This window comes from Schistocerca americana, chromosome X (assembly GCF_021461395.2).
Source record: "Schistocerca americana isolate TAMUIC-IGC-003095 chromosome X, iqSchAmer2.1, whole genome shotgun sequence".
Classification (NCBI taxonomy): domain Eukaryota; kingdom Metazoa; phylum Arthropoda; class Insecta; order Orthoptera; family Acrididae; genus Schistocerca; species Schistocerca americana.
This window is the reverse complement of record NC_060130.1, coordinates 439,320,607-439,338,554: the sequence shown is the minus strand read 5'-3', so window position 1 is coordinate 439,338,554 and position 17,948 is coordinate 439,320,607.

Here is a 17,948-nt window from a genome sequence, read left to right as displayed (position 1 = left end):
TCAGGATTTGTTCAAAAAAATGGTTCAAATGGTTCTGAGCACTATGGGACCCAACTGCTGTGGTCATAAGTCCCCTAGAACTTAGAACTACTTAAACCTAACTAACCTAAGGACAGCACACAGCACCCAGCCATCACGAGGCAGAGAAAATCCCTGACCCCGCCGGGAATCGAACCCGGGAACCAGGGCGTGGGAAGCGAGAACGCTACCGCACGACCACGAGATGCGGGCTCAGAATTTGTAAGCTGTGGGTCCTTGAGGTACGGCAATACTCGAACACGAGAGTTTAAACAGTTTTATTAACAAAGGCGGATTATAAAACACGCTCACTACGCGCACCCATCATCACTGTGTCTGACATCCTAACACCGGCTAATTACGGTCGTATTGAAAGGCTCCACGGTGATCTAAGAAAAAAGAGATATTCGCGCCCGAGGCCGCGCTAGTTAACACTGCGCGCTGCGGACGTCGGCCAATGGCATACTCCGTGTCGCAGTGCGGCCCAACGCGCATGTACTGACCAAGCAAATTGTCAGCATTCCAGACAGGTCGGCTGGCTAGCACGAGTTACATAACGTACGGCTGCGCGCAATCTGTAGACCCATACATCACTCTCCCCAGAAAAAAAGAGCAACCATGGGCGTTATGAATCTATTTCGCCATTTGTGGCGTCAGAAGGCATTGCAACATGTATTTCATTTGCAGACACAGTAACGTTCAGTGCAGAGAAGCGTGCCTTCAAGATGACAATTTCATACATGACAAATGCTGTTGACAAAAGACAAATTAATAAAAGCAATAAAAACACAATACTGACAATCAAATATGCATCAACATTACTGGATGAATCAAAGGACTTAATTCTATTCGCTGCTTCAAATGGTTCAAATGGTTCAAGTGGTTCTGAGCACTATGGGACTCAACTGCTGTGGTCGTAAGTCCCCTTGAACGTAGAACTACTTAAACCTAACTAACCTAAGGACATCACACACATCCATGCCCGAGGCAGGATTCGAACCTGCGACCGTAGCGGTCGTGCGGTTCCAGACTGTAGCGCCTTTAACCGCTCGGCCACTCCGGCCGGCTTCGCTGCTTCAATCAAGTTTAACTCATTATTGAAGGAGATTACATTTTCATATTAAGGAATGCTTTCCATATGTTAATATGTATGAACCATTGTAATAAACAAATAACATCCTCGTTAATGGCAGATGTCCAGTTGCATGAAATGTAGTTGGCAATACACTAGGCATATCAAATAGTTCACATGATAAATCACAATGTGTGGCATTCAAGATTAATCCACTATTATTCAATTTGAGTGTAAAGGGTAGCTCAGGTGTATCATAATTTTTACATGTAAATGTGACATCAAGGGTGGAGGTAAATGAGAAAATTATACCTTCAGAGCATCGTTTAAGAAATGGATGATAAAGATGTGTTAAAGTTCTAGGGCAATCATCTCTTGGGGGTTGATTCATAAATAATTCTTTCTCACAGCTGTACACTCTACTGTCTAACAATACTGCTGATTCAGGGCAAATTAACTTATGACTACATTTACACATATGCAAATCATTTTCATTTAGGGACACAAAATATCTTCGAACCTTGCTGATCAGTAGATAATCATTCAGTAAGTACTTTACATCATTGGCGTAGCCAGGATATGATTTCGGGGGTGGGGGGAGGGTTCAACAAATGAACATCATAATATATATATATATAGTTGTATTACAACTCTACTTTATTATATATGTGGATCATTTAACTAATAAATATCATCATTAATCATAAACAGTAAAATTCTTTTGTCCATGGTATCTTCATGAAGATGTTTTTGTATGGCAGTAAACCTTGCTTAGAGATGGCATTGAACATTTGAGCAATCCACGTCCACCCAACAAGTGGTTTAAATTCATACAACTTCGAGTTAGTGAGCTGGACAAGTAACATAGTGACCATCACAAAGAGACGAGAAGTGAAGAAAAGAATTTCCGTTTTGCTCAGTGCTGTCAACAAATGTTCGGTTTCCACTTCATAGGCCTATCGACACCTTCTGTGGTAGGAGTAAGGAAGTAAGTTTAGTGTTTATGTCTGGTCGACAGCTAAGGTCATTAGAGACGGATATTTGGCCGTATTTTTTTATTAACGGAGGGGAAGGAAGCGGCCGTGGGCTTTTCAAGGAACCAGTCCGGCATTTGCCTAGAGTGAACTGGGAAGCCATGGAAAACCAACACCTGTATGGTCAGCTCTGGGGTTGTATCCGGGTCTCTTGAATGTGAGTCTAGTGCTTCTGGTACTACGCCACCCTGCTCATTACTATGGTAGAAATGACAGAAAAAAAGTGCGGAATAGGAACATGAATATTCAAATGTAATCCTTATCAATGAATCTGAAATTATGTATGTTGTAATAGTGTTAGATTGGTAAGATGGGCAATGGCCGGCTACTGACAAGAAAACTTCTACAAGATTATACGTCCATTTAGAATAGTTTATGGACGATTTTCAGTTAGAGTACTAAACTGTATAAATTTGCATGAATCTTAATTAGTGTGAATAAACTTTAATGCTTCCTATCTTGTGTGAACTTGATAGATCTCATTGGAGGTTCTGTATTTACGAAATGTAGTCCATGTTAATTCGTTCAATCAAAAAGAGAGAGAACGAGAACTGTGATAGCAGTACAACTTTTGTTAAGACGTATTGAATGGATACTTTTATAATAGAACTTACGTTAACACATACTGACATCAGCAGTAGCAACAAACTGCACAATAACTGTTGTTTCTAGCAGCAGATTTGGCAGAGATACCATATTAGGATGAAGCACAGCAAAGACGTAAGTAGAATTTAAGTTTTTTTAGTCATAAATACATAACCAGTCTCTTCATGTATTGCTATAGCTACTTCAAATGCACTGTATACTGTGTATGTACTGGTCAGAATGGAAATAGCAGAATTACAAACAAAGTAACAGTTTTATAATTTTTATTTTAGCAAATACGCATTTATATAACAAGTCTTTTATTTTTTTTTCGGAAAGGAATCTACGACTTCTGGCACATCAAAGTTCTATGCTGTAGTGGATGTTCATTAGAGCGAAACCGTTGAGCCTATTTTCGGAAACTGTGTTCCTAAGATAATTTTTTAATCTCCTTAAGCTGTAAAATGTTCTTTCTAGAGCAGCTGTTGAAACTGGTACTGTTACCAAAATCTGAAGCAATACGTAATTGTTTGGATACAACTTTGAATCACACAGATCTAAGTACTCCAAAGCAGATTTTTGACTAACTCTCTTTGAAGTCATCTGTGCCTTCCAAATGACAAATTCTGCTTTTATTACTGATGTGCTTTTCTCCAGAAGAAGCGACGAATACATGGATATCGCCTCATCAATGTCAGTGATTTTATCGAAATTTTCTGGCAGTACACCATAAAGAGCACATATTAATTTGCGATGCTTTGTGAATCTTTCAGTTAACTGTTGAATTGTGTGCTCAAGGAATGGAATAAATAAATTCACTCTGTAATGTGTAGCTACATCCACCGCAGGTGTATTAGAGCGGTTAAACTGCTTCCCAGTAAGACGTGGCGCCTGCAGCGAAGCACCATTTTCCTCTGACATTAGCTTTGCTTCTGCAAAAACCTTTGAAAATTCATCTTCAGCATTGACTTTCAACACCTGCAAGGCGTTAAGAACATTGTCAACATGATGAAATGTTCCAGAAGGTCTATATTGGTTCCTTGCAGCTGTTTTGATATCGATAGTGTGTAGCTCATCACTTTTTGAAGGACCACTAAACTCATCACAAAATTTGAGCAACGAAGTGTGTTTATCAGTTGGACAGCTTGTCTTGACGCGTCCTTGTTATATGGCTAGACTGCAGTTTTTCTAGGGCGTCGACAATTGCTGGATAAATTTCCTTGGAAAAGATGACTGCTTCGTGCTTGTGGACCCATTGTGTTTCACATAGTGCAAGCAAGTTTTTTTGGTGTCCAGTTGGCAACAGTTCGCGAATTTCGTGTTTTAATGACTTCAGAATGACTGAAGTAAGACCCAACAGACAGCACAATCTCCACGCAATTTCTGATTTCTGCTCGTGAACATGCGTCAGCAATTGCAAGGTTAAGCGAGTGTGCACTGCAATATACATAAAGAGCATGGACGCATTCCTTACGAACATACGCTTGGGCACCGTGCAAGTGCCCACTCAAAGCTGCAGCACCGTCATAGCCTCGACCAACTTCATGGGAACAGTCAAGTCCGTGTTTTTTCAATGCGTTAATGATTAGCTTTGCAAGGCCGAATCCAGTAACATCGATAGTTGGAATATATTCGAGGAACATTTCCTTAATTTTATGGTGATTAACGTTCACCGAATCAACATACTGTAAGCAAAGTGAAACTTGTTCTACGTGTGCAATGTCAGTAGTTTCGTCAGCAAGAATACTAAATATTCTGGCTTTCTTTATCTCATCAATTATTTTACGTTGTATAATTTCCCCACACATAGCAATAATTTCATTTTGAATTTCTGGGCTGGAATATAGAGCGTTCTTTGGAGCTGTTGACAAATACTCCAAAATATGTTTCTCTCCAGACTGAGCAGCATAACGCAGCAACGCTCGAAAGTTGCCATCGTTCATTAGTTATCGCTGAGGTTCCAATAATGTGTATACTAGTCCAGAGTCAATATGTCCTCTTAAAGGAATGTCTTGATTACCACAAAAAATTATAGCTTTTGCTATAGACGTCAGTTTTCTTTGTCTTCTTGCTGTCGTTTTCTCTCTGAAGACAATTTCTCGATTACTGTAGACATCTTTGAGGAAACAGTTTTAAGAAAACTGTATGCCATTTCCTAATTTTTGCTTGTGAAGTTTGTGCATGAGTTTGAAATACCTCCAACGCTTTTTTCCAATTTGAAAAAGGCTCACACACTAGTTTTCCTAATCGTTGATTGTTTCCCTTGCCTGACATGAACGGCCCATAATGACACCATTTTTGCAGAAGGCTCCATTATTTAAATCAGAATACGACAGCCAAGGGAATAAGTCCAACCATTTCAGTTGAAAGCTTAAGTTTCGTTTTGACGAAACAGGAAATTTGTAATCATTAGACGGTACCCAAGCGCCTTTTAAAATTTGATCCTTTAGACAATCATCCAGTTGTGAACTTTGATTTGAGTACTAACCTGTGTCTAATGTAGCAAAACCATTCGAAGCAGATGAGACATCACGTAAACTTCTAAGTGCCACGCTCGATGTTGTAGGTTGATTGATGCTGGGAGGCAGTGTGCAAGACGACTGCTGAGTGGCCAAAAGTACCTCCGCGTTTGTAGCTCTTTCTGATAATTAGGCCTCAGCAATCATTGCGTCTTCACTGTCTCCACTCGTCACATTATGACTGACGGGTTCAACAGTTGAAGATGCGTCTTGAAATGTACCAGCTTGTGAACACCATGTTTTCCAATATTCCAAGCCCTTACATTTATTTGTATTCTCATATTTTCTTTTCCTTGCCTCCATTTTTGCGATGCAGATGACCCTATAAAAAACACTAAAATAAAAAAAATTAGCAAACATGCAACTGGTTATTATTAATTTTATTGGGCTGGTTTTAGTCAGATTGCAAGTGTTCTGATTTAACTTTAGTTAACCACACTCAATAAATGACGGGCAACAGCTACTAGGACAACAAAATTAGCGTTCTTCCATCCAAAAATCTGTAGAGTTCTGGAAACTGAATCACTCAAATAGGCCTCAGATATGCATAATCCGAGCTTTGCCCGATTTCTGAATGGAGCTTCAGTCTTGATGAAAAGAAAACCACCGAAATTTCAGATATTTCTCTGGCTCTTCCCAAATTCTTTCGATTTAAGCATTTAATCGAAAACGTCAAGGTTACCAAATCTGTCGTGTATTAAATTCTGTATCGATTGGGAACGGATACTTTACAATTTGATTACATTTTGCGGTGCAGAAAAGCTACATTAGAAAACACTAGTTTTTCACCTTTAGATACACACTCGTTTCGTCTCCATAATACGTACAATATCTGAGATTGGCCAATTTCACGAAAAAATTTCGAGGAGAAAAGTTGTGGAGCATCTAAATATATTTCCAAAATGTTAAAGAAGTGTCGAAAAACCTAATTCGTTAGTGAATATCGGCAGTTACCAATTTTATGGAAAACGCTTGGTTAGTGACAGTAAATTTTTGACTTTCCATTCATTGTATTTTTGTAGTATTCATTCTTGTTGTTTCATTTATTTAGCAAGATTTTGTTGCTTCGCTGCTGAAAACGTATTCCTTCTACCGGGTCTTTTTTTTTAAAACTGCCTTGGGTGCTCAATCCACACGGTAAGCCACTGCTTCTATTCAACCGATGCCCCAGTGACAGAAGAATGGAAACAGACACAGTATGAACTCCGGCATGTAGTAACACGATACGCAACACATGGTTTTCACACAAGCCCTGCCAAAACCAGAGATTTTACCAGGCGAATGAATGCAGCGTTTGTGAACTGTGCAATGAACATTGTAAAGATATCATGCAGAAAACTGCAGGAAAAGATGAATGTTAATAATAAAACTAGGACTACAACAATGTGACCCAGTTTTGTATTTGCACACACTGGCAGTGAAGGAGGCATTGTTTATTTACGTTCGTCAGAGGGAGTCAGCACGACGTCTGAAAGGTTTATTTGTAGTGAAAGTGCTATGAACGAAGTAAATTTGACTCGTCGAAGGAAAAAGACATACAAATTGACAGGAGTAAGACGAGAACGTATGCTAAACATGTTGGTTTGGGTGAAATGAACCGCTGTTGTTGTTTATAAATGCAGGACATCTTATTAAAAGGATCATTATGCAAAAACGAGCATAGATAATGGGAAATAAGTCCTACATTTATCGACTGTCAGTTTGTTTTGTGCGAAAAACCTATCACAGTGTTGCATGAAAAACGAAATGTAGATTCCGATTGAAAAGAAATCGGGTTCGTGACGTTACAAAGACATTTCAAATTCGATAATGGAATTGATGACAAAACGGAATAATGACTGGAGAACTCAAGTAAAATTTGAGGTAGGTCACATTGAAGATGATCTTGTTCTTGTGTAAAAAAATTTTAACGTCAGAAATGAACAGTTGAACAAACAGTAAGATCACCGAATATGAACAAAGAAGTTCTGAGTACAAATAACGGAAGGATATCTGAGAGTGCAACGTATATATCTTCAGAGTATATTATAATAACGATTAGGGAAGTCGGGCGAACTACCGAGGCATAAAAGCTGTCATTTTTTTCGCGTAATGTCCGTGACTGGAACAGACGGGGAGGAGGTGATGGGGTACTTTAGTATCGGTGTCTCACTTACCATATCGTACCTTGCGGAGCAAAATTATACAAATGTAAATGTAGAAAGAAAACATAAAAAAACAGATTATGATATTGCACACACTAGTCGTTTCTCTTCTACTTAACATTACTTAAAATAAACATTTTAAAAAATTCTCACCACGCCAGTAACAATTTCTGCAGCGGGATGCCGATGGTAGTAGTAAGCTGCTGCCGTGTGAATGAATGACTTCTCACTGTGCCCAGCTTCGGAACTCTGACAACTAGGGTGGCCCTGATTGAGAGACTGTGCTACCTGGAATTTCCAGGGCGCCAGACAAACCGCATTCCTTTGAGGCTCAGTCCAGCCATTGGTGGCAATATTGTCGCCAACGCTGGCTCTTCGCTGCCGTATTCCCCTCACGCACTACGACACGCTGGCATAGCCGCAGTTTGAAAACGCGGTAGCTTTGAAATAAAGATTGCATTACAATCGATTTTAAGGTCAGTTCTCCCGTTTCTTTTTAGGTTCGTCAATTTTTCGGGGGTTGGGGGGGGGGGGCGGGGTTTGAACCCCATACCATCCCCCCCCCCCCCCCCATTGGCTACGCCCATGCTTTACATGAATACCTGCCTGTCTCCATTTCACAGGGTAAGTATAAATCTTATACATTTCAAAATTGTGCTTTGATCTAGCAATGGGAAGAGAAACAATAACAGATAATTTATCTTCGGTCATTAAAGAGTGTGTGGTGGTTAACTTGTAGTAAGCATATAAATTGTAAGAGTTAACAGGGTAAATCATAGTATATGTTGCATCTAGCTTTCGTTCAATTGATAGTAGGATCTGTAAAATTGTTCTGGATGTAGTAGTACACTGCACAATCAATCATTTGAACTACATTCTAAGGCGGTTCTTAAGTTAATGGCATCAATTCTAGCATTTGATAAACCGTCAGTAATCCTTAACAAAAGATTTTTTAGATCTAAGTATGCACTCATAGAATTTAACCCTTGGAATAGTTCTTGGAAATTTGCGTTCGTTTCATTACGAATTATGTGGAAATGTGAGATAAATTGCTTTACAATCTGTTCAATGAAAACTGTGTGGTTAGTAATGGTTCTTTGTATATTCTTTGATACGATAATTTCATTAGAGAGGTTAGTTGAATCTGTACTGAACTGTTGTTCAACAGCTAATATTTTGTCTTTAACTTACAGTAGATGTGGACTAGTTAAAGTACCAAATACAGTATGAAGGATACTCCCTCCAAAATCAAACCAGGCATGTTTACGCCTAATTAAAGTTTTGTGTGGCAAAAGCTTTAAAAAACAGTAAATCTCTTGCTCATAATTAGCAAATGTAGACTCTACCTGCATTTTGGCTGTGATCCAGTTATTGTACCAAGATGTAACCATTTCCAAAATTGTATCATTACCCTTAACAGAACGAATTAGATCAATTTGCTTCTTTATAGAACTGAACCTTTGCTGAATTTCACTCAGATTGTACTTGAGGAAAAGTTTTACATTACTTGCTGAAACTACCGTGTCTGATAGTGGTTCAAACAAAACACCTATCCTCTGTGGTACTATTACTACAACACTAGTAGAATACGCTATCATAGCAAACATTAGAATAAAAATTAACATGGTTAATTAGTTCTAAGTACTATAGTTAACAATGAACATAAAATAAATGAGTTTCTTGTGGTAACCTGTAAATAAAAGATTTAGTTTCACTGGTGCATTCGTGCAATAGCTTCAATACTAAATTTTCGCAACACATTCACATAAGCACATGGCTAAAATAAACACACGCATTTCACTCTCACACAATACACACGTTTACGCAGATTGTAGGGGTGTCTGAAACAGGATCGCTCGGAACGTTGCGATGCCTCGGCCTCGAAGTCTGGACTGCGACCTCGCAATTCTCGCTTCCTCGGTTTGAGAACAGCAGGTCTGCCTCTCGGTCGGTCCTCGTTGTCTTGCGATACTACAGGATATCTACCCAGAAATGGCTTTACACGATTGACATGAACGACAATCGAACGAAAGGGCAGTTGGAGCTTAAGAGTGACTGGCGACAACACCTCCAAGATTGGATATGGTCCTTTCCAAAACTTCTTAAACTGTTTGACTTGACTCTTCTTTAACACCACGTTGCTCACATACACAAGATCTCCAACTCGATACTGTGGCACTGCTGCTTGGCGCTCGTGTTGTCTTGCTTGCTGAGGGAAGGATTGATGATTTCGCTGTTTCACTCCCCTCCTTGCTTCGTTTAGCTTGCGTGCTAGATCCCTTACGTGTTAGATCCCTTACGTGTTCATTGCTGATTCCGGCAGTCGATCATGCAAAGTCCAAGGGTGAATGCATTCTTCTTCCGTAGACGATCTCATATGGACTTAGGCCAGTTGAGCTGTGCATTTTGGCATTGTAACAACTAATTAAGTACGGTAAAAAGACATCCCAATTGTCGTGTTTGCTGCTCACATAATTCCTAACCATTTTAATAATTGTTCTGTGGACTCGCTCGACTCTTCCTTTTCCTTCAGGGTGTGATGGTGTAGTCCTCAACCGAGTTATTTGCATGAGGTTACAAGTCTGTTTAGTGATCCAAACTTAAGAATCCATTTTTTTACAAAAACTTTATCTATAGTCTCAGCGCTCTAATCAGGTATTGGTATCATGAGAAGATATCTAGAGAAATGATCTAACATTATCAGTATATATTCGTTTCCATCTTTAATCTTAGGCGACGGTACTACGACATCTAGAACTACTCGTTGAAATGGTTCACTTCTATCGGGGAGTTCTTGCAATGGTGCTCTACTTTTTCCTACATTATTCCGTCTGTTACAGGAATCACATTGTGAAACAAACTCGAAAACGTTAACTTTGCGGCTCGGCCACCAAAACATTTGAGCTATTTTAATTTTTGTTGCTTTTTTAACGCAGTGTCCTGATAATAAAGAATCGTGTTGCTATCTCATGATTTCCTCTTTCATGCTTTCTGGAATAACTAGTCGGTTTCCTTTACTAGTGATTTTGTACAACAATCCATCTACACTCCTGGAAATGGAAAAAAGAACACATTGACACCGGTGTGTCAGACCCACCATACTTGCTCCGGACACTGCGGGAGGGCTGTATAAGCAATGATCACACGCACGGCACAGCGGACACACCAGGAACCGCGGTGTTGGCCGTCGAATGGCGCTAGCTGCGCAGCATTTCTGCACCGCCGCCGTCAGTGTCAGCCAGTTTGCCGTGGCATACGGAGCTCCATCGCAGTCTTTAACACTGGTAGCATGCCGCGACAGCGTGGACGTGAACCGTATGTGCAGTTGACGGACTTTGAGCGAGGGCGTATAGTGGGTATGCGGGAGGCCGGGTGGACGTACCGCCGAATTGCTCAACACGTGGGGCGTGAGGTCACCACAGTACATCGATGTTGTCGCCAGTGGTCGGCGGAAGGTGCACGTGCCCGTCGACCTGGGACCGGACCGCAGCGACGCACGGATGCACGCCAAGACCGTAGGATCCTACGCAGTGCCGTAGGGGACCGCACCGCCACTTCCCAGCAAATTAGGGACTCTGTTGCTCCTGGGGTATCGGCGAGGACCATTCGCAGCCGTCTCCATGAAGCTGGGCTACGGTCCCGCACACCGTTAGGCCGTCTTCCGCTCACGCCCCAACATCGTGCAGCCCGCCTCCAGTGGTGTCGCGACAGGCGTGAATGGAGGGACGAATGGAGACGTGTCGTCTTCAGCGATGAGAGTCGCTTCTGCCTTGGTGCCAATGATGGTCGTATGCGTGTTTGGCGCCGTGCAGGTGAGCGCCACAATCAGGACTGCATACGACCGAGGCACACAGAGCCAACACCCGGCATCATGGTGTGGGGAGCGATCTCCTACACTGGCCGTACACCACTGGTGATCGTCGAGGGGACACTGAATAGTGCACGGTACATCCAAACCGTCATCGAACCCATCGTTCTACCATTCCTAGACCGGCAAGGGAACTTGCTGTTCCAACAGGACAATGCACGTCCGCATGTATCCCGTGCCACCCAACGTGCTCTAGAAGGTGTAAGTCAACTACCCTGGCCAGCAAGATCTCCGCATCTGTCCCCCATTGAGCATGTTTGGGACTGGATGAAGCGTCGTCTCACGCGGTCTGCACGTCCAGCACGAACGCTGGTCCAACTGAGGCGCCAGGTGGAAATGGCATGGCAAGCCGTTCCACAGGACTACATCCAGCATCTCTACGATCGTCTCCATGGGAGAATAGCAGCCTGCATTGCTGCGAAAGGTGGATATACACTGTACTAGTGCCGACATTGTGCATGCTCTGTTGCCTGTGTCTATGTGCCTGTGGTTCTGTCAGTGTGATCATGTGATGTATCTGACCCCAGGAATGTGTCAATAAAGTTTCCCCTTCCTGGGACAATGAATTCACGGTGTTCTTATTTCAATTTCCAGGAGTGTATTTCGACAAAACGTTGATCATTTCTCCATAGTTTGCATTGTGGGTCTTCTTCTTGAGCTGCCTTTAACTCTTCTTCTCGACTTATCGTAACACAAACATTGACTTTTCGACTCACTGCATCAGCATTCACATGTTGTTTACCAGGTCGGGGAACAACCTTGAATTGGTACTCACTCAGTCTTAATGCCCATCTTGTTAATCTGGAACTTGGATCCTTTAAGCTCAATAACCATTTAAGTGCCACACGATCTGTAATAACTGTAAATTCTCTTCCTGTTAAGAAACATCTGTTATGTGTTATACCAAAAACCAAAGCACAAAGCTCATTCTCAGTAGCAGTATAATTACATTCTGCTTTGTTTAATTGTCTGGAAGCACATGAGATTGGATGTTCATGACCATCAACTTCTTGAGACAAGATTGCACCTATGGCAAAATTGGATGCATCTGTTGAAAGAATAACAGGTTTCCTGAAATCCGGATAGGCTAACACTGGGACTGTGTTTAGAGCAGCTTTAAGTTCTTCCATTGCCTTTTTGGATTCTGTTGACCAATTAAATGTGGCTCCTTTCTTCAGTATCTGTGTCATTGGACGTGTTATATTCGCATAACCGGCTATAAATCGTCTGTAGAAATTTGACACTCCCATGAATGATTGTAGTTCTTTCAAATTCTGTGGTTCAAGAAAATTCTTTACATCTTCAATTAATTTTGGATCAGGTCGAACACCTTCACTGGTTATAACATGACCAAGATAGTTAACTTAACTTTGTGCAAAATGACATTTATCTATTGATAAAGACAGGTTTTGGCTTCTTATACGCTCAGAAACAGCTTGTAGTCTCTCAGTATGCTGCTTCATGTTTTCACCAAAAATTATTACATCATCAAGGTAAACAAGTGCTTGTGTTGGGGTGAGCCCTCGTAAAACTGAATCCATCAGGCGTTGAAATGTAGCTGGAGCACTACGAAGTCCAAACGGCATACGGAGATACTTGTATACTCCTGTTTACGTTACAAATGAAGTTTTTGTTTGATCATCTGGATGCACTGTTAACTGGTGATAACCACTTGTTAAATCACATACTGAAAAAAAATTCGACATCTGCCTAAGTAATCCAAGGTATCCACTAAATATGGTAAGGGGTAAATGTCGGGTGTGGTCACAGCATTCAAAGATCGGTAATAAACACAAAAACGGAACTGGGGTTCTCCAGAAATTGATTTCTTCTTTACAATTACAACAGACGAACACCACGGTGGGTCTGAAGGATCTCTTGGTTTTATAATTCCGACTTCTTATTGCTCTTTAACCATGTCTTCTACCAACTCTCTTTGACTGAATGCTATTCGGTAAAGTTTCTGTATGATTGGGGCTGCATTCCCTGTATGAAAACGATGCTGAGCTAAATGAGTGACAGGTAAATTTGCACGTTCTCGGAATAAATCTGCATACTCCAACAAAACAGGCGCTAAAATCTTCTGTTCATCAGCTGTCAAATGTTCTATCTTCATCCAAATGTTGCGCTTCAGTTCATTATTAACTTCGTTTCCTTGTTGCAATGTTGCGGCACTGTTACAAAAATCTGTGTTTATAACTGCAGCATTTGTTACCTCATGTGAAATCTGTATTACGTCACTTCTTCTTACGCTCGACACTTGAGCAACTTTCGTTCCTCGTGGCAAAACAACATCCTCATTGCTCATATTCGTTATTGTAACCGGGACTTTTGCGACATTCTGTCTCACCATTGCAGCGACACCTACACTTCTAGCAACATAACAATGCATTGTATCCAGTAACTCGCTTTTCTCGGATCGCTCAATTAATAACAGAGTTCCGTCCTTGCGTCGATGTGACTTAACTTCAACGTAGATTGTCTTTCCTGCTCCCTTGGGAATTTGCTGAGGCTGATCAATTTGAACATCGACTCGGATGGTTTGAACTGATGCATCGTTTGGGCAGTCCATTCCCACGACGTCAGTATTGCTGCTCCTTTGAGTACGATCTGAAGTACGATTTCCTAGGTTGTAGTTGATACAGCCTAGTCTGATCTTTCTTTCTGCGACAAATATCTCTGCCTCGATAACGGACAAGAAATCAAGTCCAAGTACACCGTCATAACGCGTCTCGTTATTTGAAACTACTTGCATCCTTGCTGTGTATTTATCTTTATCTTTATTTTCACCTTCATCTTGGACTTGGCCAAGAATTAATTCTACGTTAACTTCTCCATAGTTACGTAGTTTTCCTCCGTTTAACCCTCGCACTTTTAATAGCGGTGGTTTCAAATTATCCCGTTTATCTATGCAACACCACATTAATGAGATCTGTGCTCCTGTGTCAATAAGCAGTTTGTTGTTTCTCCCACGACATACACCACCTATCACGAAGTCATTTTCGGTCTGATTTTCGCTGGAACTAACAGGAATCACTGTGTCTGGCAAGGGGCGGACGGAGTGGTGGCCCGTACGTCCCCGTACTCGTTTAAAGATCTGGCAGATTGTCTGTTGTTCGCATTACCTTTCTTCTTGTTGCGACAATCTCTCGAAACATGACCCTGTATCCATCAATGATACCAGATTCGATTCTCTTTAAAATCCTTACGCTTGTGACCCAGCTTATTGCATCTGTAGCATTGTAGTGTTGTGTTGAAAACTCTACGTTCTTGTTTCAGCATCTCACTCGGTCGTCTTAATGCTTCAACGAAACCAATAGCTGATTCTACTACTTCCTGAAGCGTTTTACATCGCGCCAATCGAACAGCTTTGCTTACTTCCTCTTCGTGCAACCCATGAATGAATGTGTCCAAGGCTCTCTGGTCGGCTTCGAGCAACTGAATGCGATTTTCACTTTCATCTTCTACTAACTCGTATGTTTGAGCGGTGATTTTCGAATTCTGTCGGCAAACTGCTCGATAGATTCGTCTCGTCGCATTCGCAAAGTGTGAAGCTGTTCTCTGTAAAATCTGAACAACAATCATTCTAAACTCATTGTAATCTTCTGTTTTCACGCAAGTAGGCTCCACGCTAATGAAATCTTCTGCTGCCCCCTGAATTCTTAATTTGGAAACCACTAGCTTATCGGAATCTGTCCATGATCCTAACAGGGCGGCACCTTCAAGTTTACTAAAAAACACATTCACTTCATCTTCGGGTTTCCCGCTAAACACTGGTATCGATAACAATAATGAAAATTTTTTATTGTAGTTGTACCTGGACTGCATGAACTATCATTTTCCATGTCTTTCGGAATGTTATGTTCGCTTCTTTTTGCTTTTAACTGCCGAATCTCTTCTTGCAGTTCATTAATAACAGTTTGTAGATCGACAACGCTACTCTGTCTGGATTGTGACATTTTGTCTAATTTAACGCCAATGAGTCACTAAAATGTAAAATAAAAATCCATCACTGCCTTTCGTATTCTAGCCAAACTGGAGTAGACGGACCTGAAATCCAGCGTTGGATGTCCCCACATAGTCGGAAGATGTTCATGCTGCTGCTGCTCGAAGTTCACGTTGTGCTGCACCTCTTCAGCACTGTAGATTTTCCATAATTATCCCACTTCTGACACCACTTCTGCAAGGGGGTGGTTTGTTTGTGTTGTTGCCCCAGATGATGATTACACGAATATTTTGTCAGGATTTGTAAGCTGTGGGCCCTTGAGGTGCGGCAATAGGCGAACACGAGAAGTAAGTTTAAACAGTTTTATTAAAAAAGGGGGATTATGAAACACGCACGCTACGCGCACCCATCATCACTCTGTCTGCCATCCTAACACCGGCTAATTACGGTCGTATCGAAAGGCTCCATGGTGAGCTAAGAAAAGAGACATATTCGCGCCCGAGGCCGCGCTAGTTAATACTGCCCGCTGAGGATGGCGGCCAGTGCCGTACTCCGCGTCGCAGTGCGGCCGGACGCGCGTCTACTGACCAAGCAAATTGTCAGCATTCCAGACAGGTCGGCTGGCGAGCGCGTGTTACGTACCGTACAGCTGCCCGCAATCCGTAGACCCTTACTCTTAAAATCTTCGATGTACAACCGCCAGTTTTAATAATGTTGAAGGCATGTACACAATTTATAATGTTAAAATTTATAGAAACTCGTACGTGCATATTTTATTGATGCTCTCAGCTGAAGAGCAGCCATGTACCATGCTGTCAGCCCATCTTCGTCCTGGCGGGTGAGAGAACGAAATAACGACGAAAAAGTTTCCTATCTACTACAATGGTACTTACTTGAGATAACACTAAAAGCTTATTATTTTTGCTCCACACCATTCGAAACTTTCGATGCTAAGCTTGTCTGATACCTGTTAATTGGCTCTTGCGTTTCCTCACAAAATGTATTGCCTATTCTGTGCCTTGCAATATTTCTTTTATGAATATCTTTGAGATCCTGCAATACCCAGTTCCAATATATATCGATATAGATATTTTCACAAATTCTTTCCTAAGTCACTGCATCAGTCTTAGATCTTTGCTGAGTTACTTAGTTTAGTGTTCGTTGGCAGTCTACGAGCCATGTAGGTCCCTTGTTCTAAGGACATCAGCCACTGCATAGCAGTATAGTACTTTGGAGTGTTAAGACGAGACTGGCTGGAGAGTTTTTTAGAAGTCAAATTCTGTTCTGATGAATTTACCTTTTCTTTGATGGACAGCCATGTTGCTGAACAGTATTTACTATGTACAAGATGTCTGGTAACATCAGTCGAATTTATATTGACTGCTAAAATATGTTTCTCGTGTGAAGTTAGCTGAGTTTGTTTACTAGTACTGCTCCATGCTCTATTATACGGTCGCATGCTAATGCACAGTGCAATAGGTCACAAGAGGTTGTGAAGTCATAATTACTTGTAGAATGGTTATTGAATCATTTATAACTTCATTTGATTCCGTTCTATCTTAAGTTTTCAATGTTAACTGTTCAAGGAGTATAAGGTTAGTTTTATAATGGTGGTTTTGGATTACATGTCCATAAAAGTTATCTTGGTTCTGTAACGAGAAGTATAGGTTGTATTACCAGAACGAGATTTAAATTGAGTCAGTTGCTCTTCTCTATCAGTAGTGTTCAACCCTGAGGTTAGTTTGCAGCAGTGCGCCATTTCCCTGTTCTGTCTGTCATCATCTTCATTTCCGCGTATGTAGTGAATCACACATAATTCATGCACTGAGGTGACAAGAGTCATGGAATACCTCCTAATATCGTGTCGGACCTCCTTTTGCCATGAAAAGTGCAGCGACTCGACGTGGCATGGACTCAACAAGTCGTTGGAAGTGCCCTGCAGAAATATTGAGCCATGCTGCCTCTGTAACCGCCCATGATTGCGAAAGTGTTGCCGGTGTAAGATTTTGTGCGCGAACTGAGCTTTCGTTTATGTTCGATGGGATTCAAGTCGCACGATCTGGGTCACCAAACCATTCGCCCGAACTGTCCAGAATGTCCTTCAAACCCATCGCGAACAATTGTGGCCCAGTGGCATGGTGCACTGTCAATGGAACATGAAGTCCATGAATGGGTGCAAATGGTATCCAAGTAGCCGAACATAACCACTTGCAGTGAATGATCAGTTCAGTTGAACCAGAAGACCCAGTCCATTCCATGTAAACGCAGCCCACACCAGCTTGCATTGTCTTGTTGACAACTTGGGCCTATGGTTACGGGAGTCAGCGCCACCCTCGTACCCTCTCATCCACTCTTACCAACAGAAATCGGGACTTATCTGACCAGGCCACGGTTTTCCAGTCGTTTATGGTCCAACCGACGAGGTCACGAGCCCTGGAGAGGCGCTGCACGCCATGTCGTGCTGTTAGCAAAGGCACTCGCGTCGGTCGTCTGCTGTATTAGCAAATTAACGCCATATTTCGCCGCTCTGTCCTAACGGATATGTTTGTTGTACATTCTAAATTAATTTCTGTGGTTATTTCACATAGTGTTGCTTGTGAGTTAGTACTGACAGCTCTACACAAACGCTGCTGCTCTCGGTCGTTAAACGAACGTCGTCGGCCACTGCGATGAGCGTGGTCAGAGGTAACGCCTGAAATTTGGTATTCTCGGCACACTTTTTACTCTGTGGATCTCGGAATATTGAATTCCCTAACGGTTTC